Source organism: Apodemus sylvaticus, chromosome 7 (genome assembly GCF_947179515.1).
Source record: "Apodemus sylvaticus chromosome 7, mApoSyl1.1, whole genome shotgun sequence".
Lineage (NCBI taxonomy): Eukaryota > Metazoa > Chordata > Mammalia > Rodentia > Muridae > Apodemus > Apodemus sylvaticus.
The window spans coordinates 112364526-112385934 of NC_067478.1; the positions used below are offsets into that span (position 1 = coordinate 112364526).

The following is a 21409-nucleotide window of genomic DNA, read 5'->3' on the forward strand; positions in this document are numbered from 1 at the left end:
GATTACTCAGTCTCTTCTCATACTAGCCTCCCCTTTGGTCCCCGCCTCCCCCTCTCGCCCCGCCCATCCCTCTCCTGCTCCATCTTCAACGTGGGAAAATCCTGGGAGGGTGAAATTGACAAGCACGTGACAGTCCCCCTCCCCCATCTCATGACCTTTCACACTTAGGTTTATGGGGATGGCTAGTGGGGGGGCTGCCGGGTCTGGTTCCTGCCCGCCTTGCTCACCCGTGTCAGCTCCCCACCTGCTGGCAGGGGCCCCACTCCATGGGGCTGTCGCCCAGAGCCGGGCTGGGGGCGGGGCTGGGGGCGGAGCCCGCCACAAAGGCTGGGCGCGGGGCGGGGGTGGGGTGGAATCCCGGCCGCGGGCGAGGCGGGGAGGAGGCGCTCGGGTCGCCCGAGCGGGCGGGCGGGCGGGCGGGCGGGCGGGCGGGGTCGCGCCTGGCGGCGGGTCCCCATTACCCAGGCGCCTGTCGGGCGGGGGGCGCGTCATGTGGCCGCTCACGGTCCCGCGGCTGTCGCTGCTGCTGTGGCTGCTGTGCCCAGGCCTCGCCGGACAGGTAGGGGCCCCGCGGGCAGGTGCGGGCGCTGGGGAGCCCTGGAGGGGACGCGGGCTCAGAGGGATCCGGCGAACAAGAGCTTTGGGGTCCGCCAGCCTCCCCTTCTGACAGCTGCAGGATGTGAGGGGCAAATGGGGAAGGTCGCAGCAAAGGAGGGGTTGGAACATCTACCCTTGTTTGGGGAAACCCTGGGGACACCCACTGCAACCTTAATCTGGGGAGACTGGGGAAGACACTCGTTCCAGCCCCCCTCGATGAGCCACAGCTTACATCCTAGCATCTAGCCGTGAGACTGGGGAGGGAAACTTCAGGGGGGCTTTGGGGTGTTGCCAGTCAGTCACTTGCCCACCATGGGGCCAGGGTGTTTCGCTCCTAAAGCTCCCCACATCCATTGCCTGCACCCCTATAGTGGGGAAGGGGGCGGGACTCACGTGTGAATGACTGACAGGAATGTGCACCAGGTGCTTGCAGCTCCTGGGTGCCGGGGAAACGTGTGTCTTTGTGTTGTGGCTGGGTGTGACCCAGGGGAGTTGTGTGTGTGTGTGTGTGTTCAAATGTGAGTGAATTGGGGTGTGACTGGGAGAGGGTGTGTGCATGTGTGGGAGAGTGCTTGAGTGGCAGTGGGGGCAGGGTGACCCGAGGACCAGTGTGATGATAGATAGGAGTTGTGGGTCTGTCTGTGACTGGCTGTGTGACCCGGCATGAGGACCTGTGAATCTCTGTGGTGTGTTCGTCCGGCTCCCGCTGTATGTCAATAATGGGGTGTGACAATTGTCCTCATGGCTGTGCCCAGATGCCTGGGTTGTCCAAAACTCGAGTGACAGTCAGGTGTGTGGCCATGTGAGGGCACTCTGTGTCTTTGGTTGAATACATCATTCTAAAACGGGGTGTTCGGGGTGACAGGCTGTGTGTGCAAACGTGACATCCAGGCCCTGTGTGTGCTGGCTCTGTGCACACCCCATCCCTGGTCTGGCACATGAGGTGGCTCCCTGTGGTACCCCATCTTTCGGATAAGCTGGAAACGCTTTGCAAAATGTGGAGGGTCCAAGCCATCTTCTACTATTGAGAAACCTCATCCTCCTCCATCTTGGGGATGGGAATACCCCCAAGATCTCATGTGGGGGAGTTCGGGTGCTGCTATCAATAAAACAATAACATAATAGCAAACGTTGTAGAAAGACTAATGATCAAGGTTGTATTGCAAACACGGCAGGGGCAAGGGTGCTTAATCCTCTGGGTGTGTTATCTATAGATGGTAGGGTGTCCGGGTTACGCTCATTTAAGAGATAGGGAAACTGAGGCACAGAAAAGTTAGGTCACGTGCTTAAGCCCAGACAGCCCAGGAGTAGCACAGACAAGACAGAACTCAGGCAGGTCTCTCCTGAACCTACACATTTAGCATTTGTAAAATAATCCACTCCAGTGTCTATGCCGTCTGGGTCGACGTGACTAGGCGGGGTTTCTAGGTAGAAACTCACTATAATAAGGGTCTGGACACCTTTCCTTTTCTGATAAGAGGGCAATCAGCTGTAATTACACCCCATTCTCGAGTGCTGGCCGAGATGGGTCCGTGTAGGATTTCTATAGGGAGATGTTGTGGGGTTCCCTGCGCTCGGACCATCTCAGCCCAGACACGCAGCGTGGGGAAAGCACAGCCGGTTGCACAGTGAGCACACAGAACGCAAGCCCACAGGAACTAGGCACAGCACGTGTGAAGGAGACAAAAAGAGAAAAACGCACACCTGAAAAATGGGTGGCAAAAAATGAACCAGGAGGGAAGGCGACTTTAGTTTCTGTGGGTAATTGAGTCACCCCTTGGGGTTTCCAGTCCCAAGGCCAGTTTGCGGAGAAACCCCAGGGAGGGAGGGAGGGAGGGGCTCGGGGAGGGGCTGATTGGGGGGTGGAGCTACTTGGAGAGCAAGGGAGGGGCCTCACGCTAGAGCCTGCAGGGGCTGAAGCAGGGAAATCTCAGTCGCGACTTTTGGGGGGCAGCAGTCACTGGCTGCACTGCTTCAGGTGGCCACTAGGGGGCACCACGTGATGGCTTAAAAAAAAAATACTGTTGTTAACACGGTCTGTCTCCACAAGGGGAAGGAGAGGAAGAGGGCAAAATAGGCCAGGGAGGAGAAGAGAGCCGGGCGGGGCTCTGAGGGAAGCGGCCCTGCCCCTCTCATTTCTCTGTCCCAGACACCTCGCCCCAGTCCCAGCAGAGCCCTCTCTGGGGAACCATTTCCTCAGTGTTCAATCACCAGACTCCATGAAGCAGTGAGGCCCAGGCCTCCTGCAGCTGACCTTCAGGTGTAGCAGACGGACGAAACCCAAATAATGTGTACATCAGCTCCAGGGCTGGATCCGTGTGTAATCCTGTGCAAATAGGAAAAAAATCACAAGTAGAAGATAGTCATGGTGACCCCACCTGTAACCCGGCGTGGGTGGGTGGGGTGGGGAGGTGGAGGGACGATCAGAAATTCAAGGTCATTCTCCATCACATTGTGAGTTCAAGGCCAGCCTCCCCCCCCCCCCCCACACACACAACCGAGATTAAAGAGTGGAAACAGTGGTGGGGATTTGGAGCAATGGCTCAGAGGTCGGGGGCCTGGTGTTTATTCTACTTTGCTTTGTGTGGGACAGAACTGACGAGGAGGAGAGGGTTGTTTGGCTTACACACTTCGGGTGTCACTGTGGGGCTCAGGGCAAGCAGTGACGCAGGGACTGTGGAGGAACTCTCCACTATGGCCAGCCTTCTCACCCAGCCCCGCCCACCTGACTACAGATGGCGCTGCCCACCCTGGGCTAGGCCTTCCTCTGTCAGTCACCGGCGGCGCCTCTCACAGGCATGGCGGCTCCCTCAGCTGAGGGCGCCTTTTCTCAAGGTGGCCATAAAAAAATAACCAGGTCACTGATCTTGCAGAGGACTGGAGTCTGATTTGCAGCGCCCGCACACAGCAGATAGCGGCCAGCACACTCTCCCTGCCTCCACGCACAGGCACACACAGGCACACACGTGCACACACACACACACACATACACACACACACAACTGAAACATAAAGGTAAATCTTTTTTCTGTGATTGTTGTTGTCTTAGTCAAGACAGGGTTTCTCTGTGTAGCCCTGGCTGTCCTGGAACTCTGTAGACCAGGCTGGCCTTGAACCCACAGAGATCCGCCTGCTTCGGGGACAGCAGGTGTGTACCCCACACCTATTTAGCTTTATCTTAGTCTTATCTGGGCTTGGGGCCAATGCTTTAGGGGTCCCTGCAGGATGGGAAGAACTAGCTTGATTTAACCAGATGCCCCAGGACCTTTGCACTTTCCACTGTTCCCTGGGAACATTTATTTTAGGGAGCTGACTGAGACCAACGAAGCCAGCAGGGTGGCCGGGCTAGGAGCCGTGACCGTGAGTGGTCGGATCTGAGGTGGGGGAGGACTTGGCACCTGTCAGAGGCGTCTTCCTGCCTGGCTAGGATTTGCCTCTCAGTCTAGTCCTGGCCACCGTTCTGTGCAAGCGTGTGTGATATGTGTATGTCTTTGTGTGTGTGTCATCATGTACGTGTGTGTGCATGTATGTGTGCATGCCATCATGTATGTGTCTCTCCATGTATGTGTGTATGCATGTATGTGTGCATGCTGTCATGTATGTGTGTGTGCATGTGGAGGCCAGAGGTCAACCTGGGTGTCATCTTCACTCGTCCTCTTCCTCGTTTTAAAAACGTTTTTGAAATTTAATTGTTTGCGGTGTCTTAGCTATTTTGTGCTGGAAGGCACACGGCCAGTGCTCTTAACCACTGAGCCATCTCTCCAGCCCTCAGTTTAAGGGTTTTTGGTGGCTTTTGGTGTTTTGTTTGTTTGTTGTTCAAAACAGAGTTTCTCTGTGCAGCCCCAGCTGTCCTGTGTAGACCAGGCTGACCCCAGACGCAGAGATCCTCCTGCATCTGCCTCCTCAGTGCTGGGACAAAGGCGTTCACCACCATGCCCAGCTCGAGTGTGCTTCTCTGTGGAGTCCTCTCATGCCCTTCCCCCTTAGTTTTGAGACCCTCGCTCACAGGACCCAGAGCTCACACTCACTGGACCCAGAGCTCACACTCACAGGACTCAGAGCTCACACTCACTGGACCCAGAGCTCACACTTGCTGGACCCAGAGTTCACACTCTCACAGACCCAGAGCTCACACTCACTAGACCCAGAGCTCACACTCTCACTGCACCCAGAGCTCACACTCACTGGATCCAGAGCTCACACTCTCACTGCACCCAGAGCTCACACTCACTAGACCCAGAGTTCACTCTCACAGACCCAGAGCTCACACTCACTGGATCCAGAGTTCACACTCACTGGACCTAGAGCTCACACTCAGTGGACCCAGAGCTCACACTCTCATGACCCAGAGCTCACACTCACTGGACCCAGAGCTCACACTTCGGTTGGCTGCCACTGAGCTCCAGGAGACCTCTGTCTCCATCCTCTGATCTCCGTCCTCCCGTCTCTGTCCTCCCATCTGTCTTGGACTACAGGGTGCGCAGCTGTACTTGGTGTTTATGTGGGTGCAGGGATCCAGACTCTGGCTCCCATGCTTGGGCCACAAATTCTCCACTCACTGAGCCAGCTCTCTGGCCCAAGTGCATGATTCATGAGTGACTTACAGGGACCCTGACAGTCCTTGGCCTGCCGTCTGCCCTCGAGCTGGTGTCCTCTTCCCAACATCTAAAAGTCCTCCCTGAAGTCTAACTTTGTTTACTTTAAAATATTTTAGTTTTTGTTGAGACAAAGTTACATGTAGACCAGGATGGACTCACTATGTAGCCAAGGATGCAAGGATGTCCTTACACACCTGATCCTCCTCCTTCACCTCTCAAATGCTAGGGTGACAGGTGTGCACCTCACACACCCGCTTTAGCTTTATCTTAGTCTTTTTTTTGGGGGGGGGTTGGATTTGGTTTTTTCAAGACAGGGTTTGTCTGTGTAGCCCTGGCTGTCCTGGAACTCACTCTGTAGACCAGGCTGGCCTCGAACTCAGAAATCCGCCTGCCTCTGCCTCCCAGAGTGCTGGGATTACAGGCGGGCGCCCCCACCGCCCGGCTAACTTTATCTTGGTCTTATCTGGGCTTCAGGTCAATGCTTTAGGTGTCCCCACTGGATGGGAAGAGCTAGTCCCATTTATCATATGCCTCAGGGCCTTTGCACTTCCCACTCCCTTCCGTATACCTGGATACTGTTCCCCTCGGAACCTTTATTTCAATACCCCTCCCTCTTCACACTTTCTCTCAGAAGGCTGCTGTGATCGGCCATCTAAAGTCATTTATTTGAGAGAGTTATGAAGAGAGACACACCTGCAGGCTTCAGTGTCACCGCAGCCAGGCTGAGGACTGAGGGGCTCTGAGTAACCAGAGGGACAAGAAGGGAAGGTTCCTCCCCAGGCAGGACAGCGAGGGGGGGGGGGGAAGAGACGCTCCCACACTGCTAAGAAGAGTGGACCATTGGAAACTCAAGGATCGAGCTGACAGGGCTGGAGTGTATAACCCACTGCGTGTATAACCCACTGCTTGCCCGTTTCGTACGAAGCTCTGAGTTCCAGTCCTCAGCACCACACAGAGCCAACTATGGTGTCAAACGCTTGTGATCCCAAAAGATCAGGGGTTCAAGGTCAACCTCCTCTGCAGAAGCCTTCAGTCTGTGTGTTGAGAACCCTGGGGGTCACATAGCAGACATTCTGCATATCAGGTATATACACTACAATTCATAACAGTGGTGAATTACAGTTATGAAGTAGCAACAAAATAATTTTGATGGCTGGGGTCACCACAGAGGGGGTCTAAGCATCGGGAAGGGTGAGGACCAGTGCTCTATTACATTACGTAGTGTTCCAGACTGGCTTTGGCTACGTGAGACACCCCGCCGCTCTAACCACAAAACAAACCAGGCTGATGTGCGTAGCTCCCATCCAAAGCCCGGGATTCCATTGCCAGCACTACAGAATCTAGGTGTGGTGGGGTCCCCAGAATCCCAGCCCTCAGAAGAAGGACACTGGTTGCCGCTAATTTGGGGCCAGCCTGGGTTACAAAATGAGACCCTGTCACAAGGAAACAAAATGTATGATTCACATAGTTCTGGACTTTCCCACAGAATATTTTCTGTTGTTGTTAACGGAAACTTCAGAAAGCAAAGCACTGGAGAAGTGGGGGCCCCTGTGCCAAGGGCGGCGCCTGAGATCGTGGGTGTCAGGCGAGGCTGAAATTCCACGGAGGCGCTGCTACTTAGAGCCGAGCTGGATTTCCTCCTCTTTCCCAAGGTGTTAGCGTCCCAGCTTGCCTGGGGGCGGGGAAATCAGGACAAACCGCAAGGGGAGCCTCCCGGGGCTGGGCCCAAAACGGAGGGGCTGGGGCGACACCTAGTGGTGGAGCGAGGTTTGTGCAGGAAGTGAGGTGGTGTGTGTGCGCGCGCGCGCGCTTGTGTTTATACAAGCATGCATGAGTGTGTGCATGCCCGCCTGTGCAGCAGACATTTAACAGGCATACCTCAGTTTGGGCTCCTCAGAAGCACTCGGCTTGGTTTTCTTGTTGTTACTGTTTGTTTGGTTTTGGCTTTCCAAGACAGGGTTTCTCTGTGTAGCCCTAGCTGTCTAGGAATTCATTCTGTGGACCAGGCTGGCCTCGAACTCACAGAGATCTGCCTGCTCAGCCTCCGTACTGCTAGGATTAAAGGCATGCCTCATCTCCATCTGGCTTTGTTTTGTTTTAAAATTTTAATCACATTTATTTGTTTGGGAAGGGGAGAGTTCTTAGCCTGGTGCCCACATGGAACTCAGAGCATGTCGAGGTCAGAGGTCAACTCCGGGGCGTCAGTTCTCTCTTTCCCTGCTTGGAACTCAGGTCTTCAGGTTTGGCGCCAAGCGACTTTAGTCTCTGAATCTCCTCACCTGCCTCACTTTGTGTTTTTGAGAGAGGATCTCTCTCTCTCACTGGCCTGAAGCTTACCAAGTATGGGACTGGGTACGGTCACCCTAGGGGTGACAGATTACGTTCCCACATTCAGAGAGCAGCAGCCCTGATACGCTCAGTCCGTCGGTGCCTCACAATCCAAGCGGAAGCGGAAACACCCCAGTGGACAAGAGATTGGATGAGGTGTGTTTGCAAGGCTATTCACCTCAGCACGAGTAAGCCCCGGCGTCTCCTGCTCCTCCTCCACTCCCACCCCTGTGTGTGTGTGTGTGTGTGTGTGTCGGTTAGCATGTATGTGGCTGTGTGTGCATCTGAAGGCCAAAGGCTGGCATCTGTGGTCTTCCTAGATGGCGTTCTATTTTACGCTGCAGCGTGATCTGTCCATGAACTTGGAGGGTGCTGATTCGGGCAGTCTAGCGAGACAGCTCTCTCTGAAGTTCCCGTTTCCACCCCGTGAGAGCTGAGAGTCCGTGCAGCCCATGCCCACCGTTTACATGGGCTTTGGGAATCAGAAGTCAGGTCTGCACACTTTGTCTGCTGGCCCATTTCATTTATTTATCTTAGTGTGAGCTTGTGTCTGATTCTGGAGGCCAGAGGACAGCTTGTAGGAGTCGGTTCTCTCCTTTTACCTTATGGGTCCCAGGGCTAGAATTCAGGTCATCAGTGTTAGCAGCAATCGCCTTTACCTGCTAAGCCATCTTGCCAGCCCCTTTACACACAGTTCTAATGATCTGTACTACTGGGTGCTAAGTCCTACTTTGAAGACAGAACTATAAAACGTCACTGCACAGAAATAAAGAAAGCCAAAAATAAAGTCAGTCGAGGCCGTGGAGAGGATACACAACTCCTCATCCCTGAAGCTCAGAGATTCCAATTATCCTCAAGAAAAATAACCCGGTAAGGCTGGAGAGACAGCTTCACAGTTAAGAATACTGGCTGCCCTTCCAGAGGACCTGGGTTCAATCCCCAGGACCCATGTAGCAGCTCACAACTGTCTGTAACGCCAAAATATCTGACGTCCTCGGATAGACATGCATGTAGGATGTAGGCAAAACACCAATTCACATGAAATAAAAATAAATAAATCATTTTTTAATATAAAAAGAAAGAGGAGGCTGGAGAGATGGCTCGTCCGCTAAGAGCACGGGCTGCTCTTCCAGAAGCCCTGAGTTCAATTGCAGCAACCATGTGAGAGAGAGAGAGAGAGAGAGAGAGAGAGGGAGAGAGGGAGGGAGGGAGAGATGGTGGCTCACTATCATCTATAGTGTGATCTGATGCCCTCTGCTGGGCTGCAGGTGTGCATGCAGATAGAACACTCACATACATAAAATAAATACATAAGTCTTAGGATAAAAAAGTAAAGAAAGAAAAAACAGAAAGACAGTGAACACACCGAGAGATGGATACTTCTTTTTCCCTGGTTTCTCTGGTAATTTCAGTGTGACACACTGGTGGCAGGGCGAGAGGAGAGGCGCAGCTTGCGGCCGAGCGTCGGAGAGTCTACAAGTCCGAGAGACGGGTGCAAGCTGGGCATGGCGGCCAGCTGCCGTCTTCGCCCTCTGAAGGCTGAGGCACAAAACTTGAAAGTTAAAAGCTGGCGTGGGCAACTTAACAAGGTTTTGTTTTAAAAAAAACAAAAGGAAGCTGGGGGAGTGGCTCAGCTGTCGAGCCCCTGCCTAGTGGGGGGGGAGCAGGGAGGGGCTGGGGACACAGCTCAGTGCCACACACACATAGTATGCAGAGGATCGGTGTTTTTCCCCCAAGCCGACATGAACCGGAAGCACCTGGCTTCTGGGAGTGGGAACTCAGGTTGGTTGTGGATGGGAGGTGAGGTCGGAGGTCAATGTGGGAAGGATGATTGTGATCTGGCTACAAAGACCTTGAATTCTAAGTTAAGGATTTCAGAATGTGTTGAGTTGTGGGTAAGTAGTCACAGGCTGGGAGAGAGCTCAGTGGTTAGGTGCATTGGCTGCTGTTCCGTAGAACCCAGGTGTGGTCACCAGCGCTCGCATGGCAGCTAAAATCCACCCTAACCACGGTTCCAGAGAAACAGATGCCCTTTTCTGACCACCGCAGGCACCAGGCAAAGCACACATACACATAAAATCTCTCTCTCTCTCTCTCTCTCTCTCTCTCTCTCACACACACACACACACATTAAACACTAAACTGTCTCAAAATCAGAACAACTGAAGCCCAGCACTGGCTGTGGAGATGGCTCTTAGGTCAAGTGCCCGCCTAGCACACAAAGCCCTGTGTTCCAACCCCAGCCCCACAGACACTGTGCATGGTGGAGCACTCCCATGAGTGCTCCCTGGCGAGGAGAATCAGGAATTCAAAGTCATATTTGGCGATATACCAATTTTGAGGCTATCCTGGGCTATGTGAGACAATGTTTTAAAAGAGCAACAAACAAACAAAAACACAGAAGTGTCAAAACTCGATTCTCATCATTCTAGCATGAAATTAGAAAACCCAGCAAAATCTGGTTTAACCCCAGCTGGGAACTCACACATGCCTCAGTCAATACTGAGGCTACAGAGGCCTCTGTTGGCTTTGGAGAGAAATAAATCCTATGGAGCAGATGCATTTGCCCATGGAGTCTGGGAACCATGGGACTAAGAAGTGCTTCAGCAATTAAGGTTTTGTTCCTCTTTTGGGGAACCCAAGTTTGGTTTCCAGAGCCCAAAAGGGGCGGCTCACAGCTACCTCTAATTACAGCTCCAGGGCGCCCCCTTCTGGCCTTTGTGGGTATTACATTCACACACAGAGACAAATATGCACATATACACACATTCATAAATAAAAATAAATAAAAGAGCCAGGCACGGTGGCTCACACCTTTAATCCTAGAACTCCAGAGGCAGAGACAGGCAAATCTCTGTGAGTTCAAGGCCAGCCTTGAACTCTGTGAGTTCAAGGAACAAAGCAAGTTCCAGGACAGCCTGGACAGTTACACAGAGAAAACCTGTCTCAAAACAAACAGACAGACAATAAACAAATAAAGAAAAGAATGTATGAATTGTGACAATGTTCTCTGTATGACCAGACGTGGGATTGCTGAGTTATGCGGGAAATCCTGATGAAGTTCTTCAGTGTTGAAGAAGTTTCTGGCAAATGTGGGTGTGGCTCATGATCCCACTAGTCAGGACACAGAGGTAGGTAGATCTCTGTGAGCTGAATTCAGTCTAGGCCTGGTCTACATAGCAAGTTCCCAAACATCCAGGACTACTAAAGCCAGGGCTCAAAAAAACAAAAACCAAGGTGTGTGTGTGTGTGTGTGTGTGTGAACTGTTTGCTGCAAGATGACTTCTGACCCTCACACCCATGCTGTGGCATGCATCAAATAAATAAATAAGGAGAGAGAGAGAGAGAGAGAGAGAGAGAGAGAGAGAGAGAGAGAGAGAGAGAGAGAGAGAGAGAGAGAGAGAGAGAGTGTTCTGGCAGCTATACAAATTAACCCTTCTACTAGGCAGACTCCAGCCATCTCAATCTCACATCCTTTGGACTCCTGGCATGGTCTTGGTTTTTTTTTTTTTTTTTTTCTTCTCTGATATTCTGATAGCCACAAACTAGGTTCTCTAAGGGGCACTTTTATGACTTACAATGTTAAGTACCTGTTATTGGCATGTAGATATCCTACCCATACTAAATGTCTGGTCTTGTGGTTGTGTGTGTGTTTAAGGGTCTGTGGGTACACCTGTGCACGGGGGTGCCCCTGTGTGTGTGGGCACACTTGTGCATGTGTGAATGCAGAGGCCAGAGGCTGGATGCCCTCCATGATTGCTCTCCACCCTATGCATTGAAGTAGGGTGCCTCATTTGAACCCAGAGTTCACTGATTTGAGCTAGCTTGCTCCAGAGATCTCTGCCAGACCCAGCAATGTCTGAGAAAAACTTGCCTTTTCCAGTGTCTGCCTTATATCAAGTTGTTGGACAGAAGTCGTTGGGGGTGAAAGCGTTTGCGTTTAGTCACAGCTTCAGGGTGTGGCCGAGGGCAGCAGCATCACGGGAGGTCAAGGTGACCAGAGCTCGTAGGCGGCATACTCAGGGGCACAGAGAGGGGACCGCAACCGTGTGCTCAGCTGGCTTCCTTCACTTCTGGGAAGTTTAGGGATTGGTGCTGCCCATAGTGGGCAGGGGCTTCCCAACCCAGTTAATGCAGTCAAGACAGTCTCCCACAGACACCAACGGGCCAGCCTAATCTAGATAAGTCCTCACTGAGATCTGCTTCCTATGTGAACTAGACTGTACCAAGTTCACAGATAAGCTGACATCACGCCCACAAAATAAAGATAACCCTTCTGTATTTTCTTCCGAAACTTTACTGTCGAATAAAGTTTTGATTCTCTCTCTCTCTCTCTCTCTCTCTCTCTCTCTCTCTCTGTGTGTGTGTGTGTGTGTGTGTGTGTGTGTGTAGAGGTCAGAAGTCAACCTTGCGTGTCATTCCCCAGGAGCCAGCTGCTGTATGTTTTGGAGACAGTCTCTCGCTGACCTGGAGTTTACCATGTAGGCTAGCCTGGTCTACTAGCCTGGCCAGTAGGATGTCCCGCCTCCCTGGCACTGAGATACAGGCATGTGCAGCATGCCTAGCCTTTTCTTCCTTTAAGAACTACCTTTTATCTATTCCCTGACAACTTCATGCATGTATGCAACATACCTTGTCCATGCCCGTTCCCAGCTCCCCTGTCCCACTTTCCCGGAAATGCCCCAAAACATTTCCTTTTGTGGTCTCCCTTGTCCCCGCCCCCAGAACCAAGCGGTGCTTCCTGTTGACTTGTCTGGGTCTTGTGTAGGTAACGCACCTATAGTAAGCTCCTCAGTGCAGTGCCATGTCCTGTGCAGAGGCCAGCGTGTCACAGCATTCTTCCCCGTCCGGTCTTTCTGTCATCTCCCGCGATGAGTCCTGGGCCTTGCGAGGGGGCCGGCTCTGGAGGTTTGAGACTGAGGCTCCATTTAGGGCGGAGGACTGGGTCACCGTCTCGCTCGCTCGGTTTCTGCGCTAACTGCTGCACTCTGCAGAGGATGCTCCTGGGGGTGAGGGCGAGAGCTGCAAAGATCTATGGGTAGAAAGGAAGGCAGTTTGGCAAAGTGTCCCTTCAGCAGAGGGACAGCAGTGGGTCGCCCCTAGGGGCCATGGTCTCCCACACGATGGTCTTCCGACCAGCTTTACAGGAACCAGACTCTTCTGGGTAGTGGACTTCAAGTCTGACAGAAATGGCTGGTTGCCTCCGTGACCGTCGTTCCACGATTGCACCGTGGCATTTTTGTGGCAGGTTCAGTACTAAGATCATCAGCGCTTTTTTGGGTTCTGGGAATCACACTCACGTCGCACAGCAAACACTTTGTCTACTGACGTGATTTTCCAGATCCCAGAGGATTGATTTTTGTATAGAATGTGAGGTAGGAGTCCACGTCCACGCTTCCCCACGCTGAACTAGTCCCGGTGAATCAGATCCATATAGAGCTGTGACCGAATGCTGGGTGACTTTGGGAAGGAGTATCAGCCTCTCTGTGCTCCTAAACCCTCGTTTTTTTTCTTGTTTATTTGCTGTTCTTGGAATTGAACCCAGAGCCCCACGCCTGATGGGAAAGCACTCCACCTCTGAGCTCCATTCCCAGCCATGTTGACTGATTTTTAAAATGAGGGTTGTTGTTGGATGCTTTTAGTTCCAGTACTTAGAGACAGAGGCAGGCAAATCTCTGTAAATTCAAGGGCAGCCTGGTCTACACGGAGAGCGCTAGCCTTAGCAGAACTACACAGTGTGACCCTGACTCAGAAAGGAGATGGCTCAGTCAGCAAAGTGCGTATCATGTAAGCGTGTGGACCTGGGGGGCCGCTGTGTGCACCGTGTCCTAGAGGATGCAGAGACAGAAGGATCTGTGGGGCCTCTGGCAGCCAGCCCAGACAAATTGGTGAGCTCTGTACACAACGAGGAAGCCTCTGTCAAAACAAACTGAAGCCGGGCAGTGGTGCTGCACACACACCTTTAATCCCAGCACTCCTGAGGCAGAGGCAGGCAGATCTCCGCCTTTGACACCAGCCTGGTCTACAAAGCAAGTTCTAGGATAGCCAGGGCTACAGAGAGAAACCCTGTCTAGCAACCCAACAAACCAAAACAAACCAAAACGAACTCTAAGTTGGTCACCCATAGAGGAAGACAGCTGGCCTACTACTTAAGCAAAGATACGTGTGCATCCACACTCACACTTAAACGTTTGTTCACACGCATGAGAGCTGGCTTTGGTGTTGTCTTGAAGAACAGAACTGTGGAGGGTGACAAAGCTCGAGAAGACATAAGCTCTAGTTTCTGTGGCTGCGTTAGGGCCGAGCCAGGCTGTGGGATGGAGCCAGACTTCTTCACTGTGTGCATTTAGTCAGGGCTTTCTAGAGGAACAGAACTGAGAGTATCTATCCATCCACCCACCCACCCACCCACCCATCCACCCATCCATCCACCCACCCACCCATCCACCCATCCATCCATCCATCCATCCATCCATCCATCCATCCATCCATCCATCTATCTATCTATCTATCTATCCATCCACCCATCCACCCACCCACCCATCCACCCACCCACCCATCCACCCACCCACCCATCCACCCACCCACCCACCCACCCACCCACCCATCCACCCACCCACCCACCCACCCACCCATCCACCCATCCATCCATCCATCCATCCATCCATCCATCCATCCATCCATCCATCTATCTATCTATCTATCTATCTATCTATCTATCTATCCATCCATCCATCCATCTACCTACCTACGTAGCCATCCAATCCATCCATCCGTCCATCTGTCCGCCTGTCTGTCCATCCATCTCTATCTATCTATCTATCTATCTATCTATCTATCTATCTATCTATCTTCATTCATTTATTTGTTTATCAGAGTGGCGTGCAGGCTGTGGCCCAGCTGGCCCAACAATGGGTATAAACCAATGGAAAGTCCAAGAACCGAGCATTTGTTCAGTCTCTGAGCCTGGATGTCCAGCGGATCTTCAGAGTAAGTGCTGGAATCCCAAAGAAGCAGGCGCGGCTGCCAGTTAAGGAGTGGACTTGCTAGCAAGAGCGACTGCAATGGTCAAGAAAGAGCAAAGTCTTCCTTCTTGCCCTTTTTTTTCTTTTCTTTTTTCTTTCTTTCTTTCTTTCTTTCTTTCTTTCTTTCTTTCTTTCTTTCTTTCTTTCTTTCTTTCTTTCTTTTTTTTGGTTTTTTTGGAGACAGGGTTTCTCTGTGTAGCCCTGGCTGTCCTGGAACTCACTCTGTAGACCAGGCTGGCCTTGAACTCAGAAATCTGCCTGCCTCTGCCTCCCAAGTGCTGGGATTACAGGTGTGCGCCACCACTGCCTGGCTCTCTCTCCTTTACATAGGCCGCCACCAGAACATGTGGCCCAGATTAAAGGTGGATCTTCCCACCTCAAAGGATCTGGATTAAGAAAAAAATAATCCCTCACAGGTGTATTCTGTCTCTTGAGTTTTACTTAATTCCAGATGCAGTCACGTTGACAACCAAGAACAGCCATCCCCGTGTGTAAGGGCGAGAATGCTTGTCAAGTTTACAGCAGCCATGAGGCTTCGTCCTAGCACTTGGACGTACAGGCAGAAGGATTGTTGCAAGTTCAAAACCCGTGAGGGCTGTGTAGCCAGTTCTGTGAGGGGCAAAGTCGTCACAGCGAGACCAAGTAAAAAGAGCCTGAATTGTAACTCCGTGGGTAGAGTGCTTTGCCTACCTTGCACAAAGCCCTGGGCTTCATCCCCAGCAGCGAATAGATTAGGGGTGGTGGTGCAGCCTGTTACCCCCAACTCAGGGGCGGAGGCAGGGAAATCAGGAGTTCAGGGTCAACTTTCCTTGGCTGCCTAGTGATTTCAAGGCCAGCCTAGGTTATGAGACTCTGTCTGAAAAAATAAAATACAAGTAAAGCTGTTCCATCCAGTCGGGGGCTACACACCCTGAAGTGTCCTGTCTAAGCGTGGAGCCAGCACCCCGTCCGTCTGGTCGGGGGATGGGCGGATGTTCCCACTCTGTTCTCCTTTCTGCCTGAGTCAGTTCCAGGAAGCTGCCTTCCCTGCCTCTGTGGACTTGCCTTTTCCTGGACATTTTATGTAAATGCAATCATAAACTCTCCAGCTTCTTTCCCTGAGAACAATGCCTGTGTGGTCAAGGCAGGCTGGAGTGGGCACTGACAGTTCCTCCTCCTGGGGCTGAAAGTTCAGTCAGATCAGTGTCCTCGTTATTTGCGCATTATCTGCCAGGCCGGCTGGCTTACTCACTACTGGAAAACTCTCTGCTATGAATGCCACCCGTGTGTCTTTCTGCAGACTCACCCTTTGCTCTGGGGCAGATAGATCCTTGGGTTTCCCCACAAGTTCCTATTTACCTTCCCGGAAGTTACAAAGCTCAGAGCAGTGGAAATGTTTTATAGTCCTAGAGGCAGAATTAGGGGTACCAGACACCAACTCTCACGGTGCTTAATACTCTCTTCCCAGCCAGGGTCTCCAGTTCACTATAGACCCGACTATGTAGCTGAGGCTGGTCTTGAACTCTTTTTTTTTTTTTTTTTTTTTTTTTTTTTTTTTTTTTTAACAGAGCTGAGGACCGAACCCAGGGCCTTGCGCTTGCTAGGCAAGCGCTCTACCACTGAGCTAAATCCCCAACCCCGGTCTTGAACTCTTGATTCTCCTGCCTCCATCTCCTGCTCTCTATCTATATCTGGGATTATTGTGTGGCCGTACCTGGTTTATGCAGTGCTGGGGATAGGATCAGGGCCTCCTGCATGCAGGGAAGCATTTAGTAACAGAGACAGACAGCCCGCCCTGATACGCCTCTGTGCGTGTGCGTGTGCGTGCGCGTGCATGTGTGCGTGTGCGTGTGCGTGGTGTGTGTGTGTGTGTGGTGTGTGTGTGTGTGTGTATGTGTGTGTAGGCCCTGGGTTGATTTGGGTGTCTTCCTCAAACACTTCTCTAATTATTATTATCATTATTATTATTATTATTATTATTACAGACAGTCTTTCTTTTTTTAGTATAGAATAGAGTTTATTCAGGACATGGAGAGGGGAATTGAGAGAGAGGCAGAAGGCAGAGAGAGAGTGGAGGGGTAGAGGAGGGGGAGGGGACTGAGGAGAGAGGAGGGAGACAAGAGGACAGAGTGAGAACAAGAAGGCCAGAGCTTCCTTTAAACAGTTTTTCTTTAAACCTGAAACTCACTGATCCGGCTAGGCTGCCTGGAGGGCGAGCACCAGGGGTCTTCCTGTCCCCCCCTGCCGCCGCCCCCCCCCCCCCCCCCCGTCCCCAGGACAAAGATTACAGACATGGGCCAACCCGAGGTTTTTACACGAGCTCTGGGAGTTTGAACTCGGGACCTGAGCATGTGGCAAAGACATTATGAACTGGTCCTCTCCCCAGCCTCTCAGATAACCTTTTTTTCTCTAAAGACTTATTTATTTTATGCATATGAGGTACACTTTAGCTGTCTTCAGACGCGTGTATCCCATTACAGATGATTGTGAGCCACCATGTGTGTGCTAGGAATTGAACTCAGGACCTCTGGAAGAGCAGGCAGTGCTTTTTGCCACTGAGCCGTCTCTCCAGCCCCTCGGCTACTTTTTTATGTGTATCTGATTGTACAGAACTATACCACATAAGTACAGGAACCCCAGGAATCCAGAAGATGGCATTGGCTGCCCTGGTACTGGAGTTATAGGCAGTTGAGAGCTGATTTGCGGTGCTGGAACTGAACCTAGGTCATCTGGAAAAGCAGTCAGTGCTTTGCAGAGCTGCTCTCCAGCCCCCTCTGACTTCCTAATGGGGACAATTGTAGTGGGAACATGAGTTTGTTGCCCCATGAAATACTGCAGTCGGGTGTCTGGGAAACAGAAGTGGTGTGGACTCTGGGTGGAGATTTGGACCACAAATAAGCCTTGTTCAGAGACACACTTAGTCAACTAGTGAATAATTAATTTCTTACTGTGACACATGCCTGTCATTCTGGCTTCAGGAGGTTGAAGCAGGAGAATCTGGAGTTCAGGCTCACCCTTGGCTACACAGGCCAGCCTGGGCTACAATGGAACCTGGCTACACAAAAGGGGGTGGGGCTAGAGATGTGGCCCAATAGTGTTTGCCTAGCATGCATGAGACCTTGGACTTAATCCCCAGCAGTGAAGAAAAGTAGCTGATAAATAAAAGACTTAAACAAGGTAATGGCAGATGGTGCTAAGGGCTCTAACGTCAGGGAATGTCAGGGAAGTTTCTTCGGGTATTATTCGGGCCATGTTGTAGTGAGGCTTATGAATCTGAAACACATGCGTGTGCCTAGCATGTATGAGGACCCGTCTTCTGTGCCCAGCACAGAAAACAAGCAAACACAACTAAAAATAGACACAAAAGCGACACTCAGACCTGGGGACATGGCTTGCCACACAAGCGTGAAGACTCGAGACGCCCAGGGTTCATTTTAATGCTGGGTGGGCAGGTGACCCAAACATCTGAGAGTCAGAGACAATGCGCTGTCGGGGTCTGGAGGAGTCGTTGGCAAGGTCTTGGTTTGCTTGGGAGACTCTGACTCAGTACAGTCGAGAGTGATGGAAGAAGACACCTGATGCTGATGCGGGCGGGGCATCCCCCACGTCATGACCTCCCCCACATGCGAACACACAGAAACATGTGCATGCCCCAGTCAGTCAGGCGTGAACCAGGGGAGAGTCAGAAAGGATAGCGCATGCGCTCTTCTGGCTTCCGCACGCGGGTAGGACCCACGCTGTACAAGAGAGAAGAAACTCCCACAAGTTGTTCTCTGACTTCTGTGCCCCACCGCAAGCGTAAGTAAGTAAGTAAGTGTAACTAGAAAAATTAAAAAAGAAAAAAAAATAGCCCCCGTCCCACCCAAGCAGAAAGGGACGCGGAAGCCTCGCTTGTCCTCTGTCTCTGTTTTTCCCCAAAGTGTAACCTAACTGGCTTAAGAAGAAGCCAGTGGGCAAAGAGTTCTAGGAAATACTGTTTCCTGGACGGCAGGGCGTGTTGCTTACCGCCACCGGGACGGAGCCTTAAGGGAAGGATGCGGGCAGGCCGGCTGGATTTCCGTGGTAAAATGTTTGCTGGGTTCCAGCAATGGCAAATGCAAAGGTCCTGGGGCAGGAAAAGGGATGAGACAATTAAACGTACAGAAGCTGAGAGAAGGGCACACACACACACACACACACACACACTATGGCAAGCATGTGGAGATTAGGTGCTGGTTGGAGGGAGTGGGTTCTCTCCTTCCGTCATCTGTGCCCTGTTGACCAAACTCCAAACTAGGTATTTCAGACTTTTATCTTTATCTGCTGGGCAATCTTGCCAGCCCAAGAAGGCTGTTGCCATCTTTAGTGAGAATTTGGGAGGCATGGAGGAAGGAGAAGGGGTGCCCTGGAAGTGCTCACAGTCCTCACAGAAGCCTGGCTTGTGAGCGAGGCCCGTTTCCTAGCACCCAAGGTGAGGAGGGGACTGTGGAGGCCCACGGCAGCCCAGTGGTCTTAGAGTCTGATGTCAGACAGACCTGATTTTAAACCACAGCAAGGTCCTCCTTTCTTGACCAAGCACCTCGTGTTCCAGCCCCAGGTCCTCTGCACTGGTCTTCCCCCACCGTTTGAAAACCTCCTGGTACTGAAATGGCCCCTTCCTTCACCGTCTGGTGTGTCACGGGGTTTAAAGGCATACCTGGAGACGTGACTCAGTACCCAGGTATGAGTTCAGATCCCCAATATCTAAATCAGGAGTCAGATATGGCCTGAGTAAGCTGAGGCGGGGTCTCTGGGGCCCGTCTGGTCAGCTTCGTCAGATCAGGAACGCCCAGGCTCAGTGAGAGACCTTGTCAAAGATGAAGGTGCAGGCAGGTGTGGTAACCCAGGCCTTTAGCCTGAGCCAGAGCTATACAGTGAGACTGTGTCTCAAAAATAACTCACTAAAAAGACTAAATAAAACGTAATAAAACGAGGCAGAGAGGGGTACGGAGGAAGACACCCCAGGTATACCTCTGGCCTCGTCACGCACGCGTGCATACACTCTACATACACTCTAGTCTTCTTCAGTCTGTACCGTCTCCCTTCTGATACCTCTCCTGCCTCTGTTTCCTGTGTCCCTAAATGTCTTTTTACACTTAACGTGCTAACATGGTGGGACAGGTGACTGCATGGCCACCGCCTTCAAGTGGAGGTCAGAGGACACTTTGGGGGAGTCGTTATCGCTTTTGCCTTTCTTCTCGGGGATTTTAGAGATCTATGCCCCAACCCCCTGGTGTGGTGGGGATGGCGTCCGGGACTTCAGGCGCGTCAGGCAAGCATCTCCCACTGAGCTAAGGTCTCCGTCCAGCCCTTCCTCAAGTCCTGTCTCCATAATGCAGTGTTCTTGAGCTGTGGCCTGTAGTTGAGCAGCAGGCTACCTCCAGCTTCAGACACCTACCTCGGCTCCCCAGAACCACTTTACAGATGAGGAAACTGAGACAGACCTGGAATAGCTATGGCTGGAGGTCGGGTAGGGGCAGAACCTGCTTCGCAGTGGAGTCGAGACAGTTCAGGACCCCCCAGCACCCCGAGGTTGGGCGCTTCCGGCTCCGCAAGCGGCCGGCGCGGTAAAGGCCTGAGTCATCGCCGCCTCCAGACGGCGGCGGCCGCCGGCCGAGGGCGACGGCGGCGGTGGCGGCGGCGGGAGGTGACGCGGGGACGCCAGGAGGGGGCGTGAGTGCGAAGCCGAAGAGAGGCGACCGCGCGGGCGCTCGCAGCCCGGCCCTGCCGCCCGCTGCGCCTTCCAACCTCCCTCACCAGGGGACCAGCCCGGTGCGGGTCCCTGCGGGGCTGGAGGGGACCCGAGGTATAAGTTCCCCGCCTCCCACCCCAAGTTCAAGTTGTGAGCCAAACCGTGCGTTGGGACTTGTCTGCAAAAAGAACTGTCTGGGATCGCGACAGTCCCGAGTGGCACCGCCGCCCTCCGGCGCGCAGGGGAAACCCTCCCACTCCCCAAGTCACCCGCACTCCAGAGTCTGTGCCGGCCACCCTGGGCTTCCCTGGTCCCGAATCCACAGAGGGATCCCCTTCAGAATGATCTGGGGACCAGGAAAGCCAGGAGAAAAGAGTCCCGGAGCTCGGGCGAGCACCGAAGTCCGTCCCGCACTGCTCTCGGTGCGATGCGGGCTCGGGACCGTGCTCTTCACTGGACCGAGCAGGTGGGTGGAGACACCCGACTTCCACCCCCTGCCAGTTTGGGGTGGAAGGTATGGGCTGGATTTTTTTCGGCCTGAAACGTAGGGGTCTTGGAGAGGGGATGCTGCGTGCTGGGGAGCCCGGGGATCACCACTAGGGTACCGAGGGGACTCGAGCGAGGATGGAGGATGTGGCTGGGGGGCGGGGCCGGGGATGCCGCGGCGGCGGCGGCGGCGGGGCGAGGGGGGGAAGTGGCAGGGGTGTCGCTGGCAGGGGATGTCCCCACTTCTGCAGGTGGGGGAAGGTCCGCCAGAGGCTCTGCGGGGAAGTGGAGGTCGGGGTAGGTGCACCCCCATTCTCCCCCCAGCCCCGCTGGCTCTAGGGCCGGAGCCGTGACGTCACGGCGGCTGGAAGTGCCCGGCGGTGGCGCGGGAGGGGGTGGCCGAGCCGGCGCCTTATAAAGCTGAGCCCGCGAGGCGCGCGGAGCCGCAGCCGCGCGCGTCCCCAGTGTCACCCCATCCCACCGGCCACCGCCCCCTTAGACCCTGTCATCTCGCCATCGGGACCCCCCAACCCTCCACCCCACCGGGGTGGGTAAGCGACAGCTTGAGTGCCGAGCAAAAGGGACGGAACACCTCCTTTTTTTGGGGTGGTGGCGCGGGGCATGAGGCGAGGGGCGCGATGTCGGTGCCGCTGCTCAAGATCGGGGCGGTGCTGAGCACCATGGCC

At 53.1% G+C, this 21409-nt stretch overlaps 1 protein-coding gene across 1 annotated transcript in view; it reads left to right on the plus strand.

Annotated features, from left to right (window-relative positions):
- The first annotated feature begins 492 nt into the window (after positions 1-492).
- Olfm2 (olfactomedin 2) overlaps positions 493-21409 on the plus strand; it is an 81170-nt gene continuing 60253 nt past the window's right edge. Inside the window, exon 1 of the mRNA XM_052188975.1 lies at positions 493-559. The gene's annotated coding sequence lies outside the window, so the exon portion shown is untranslated. The remainder of the gene's footprint in view (positions 560-21409) is intronic.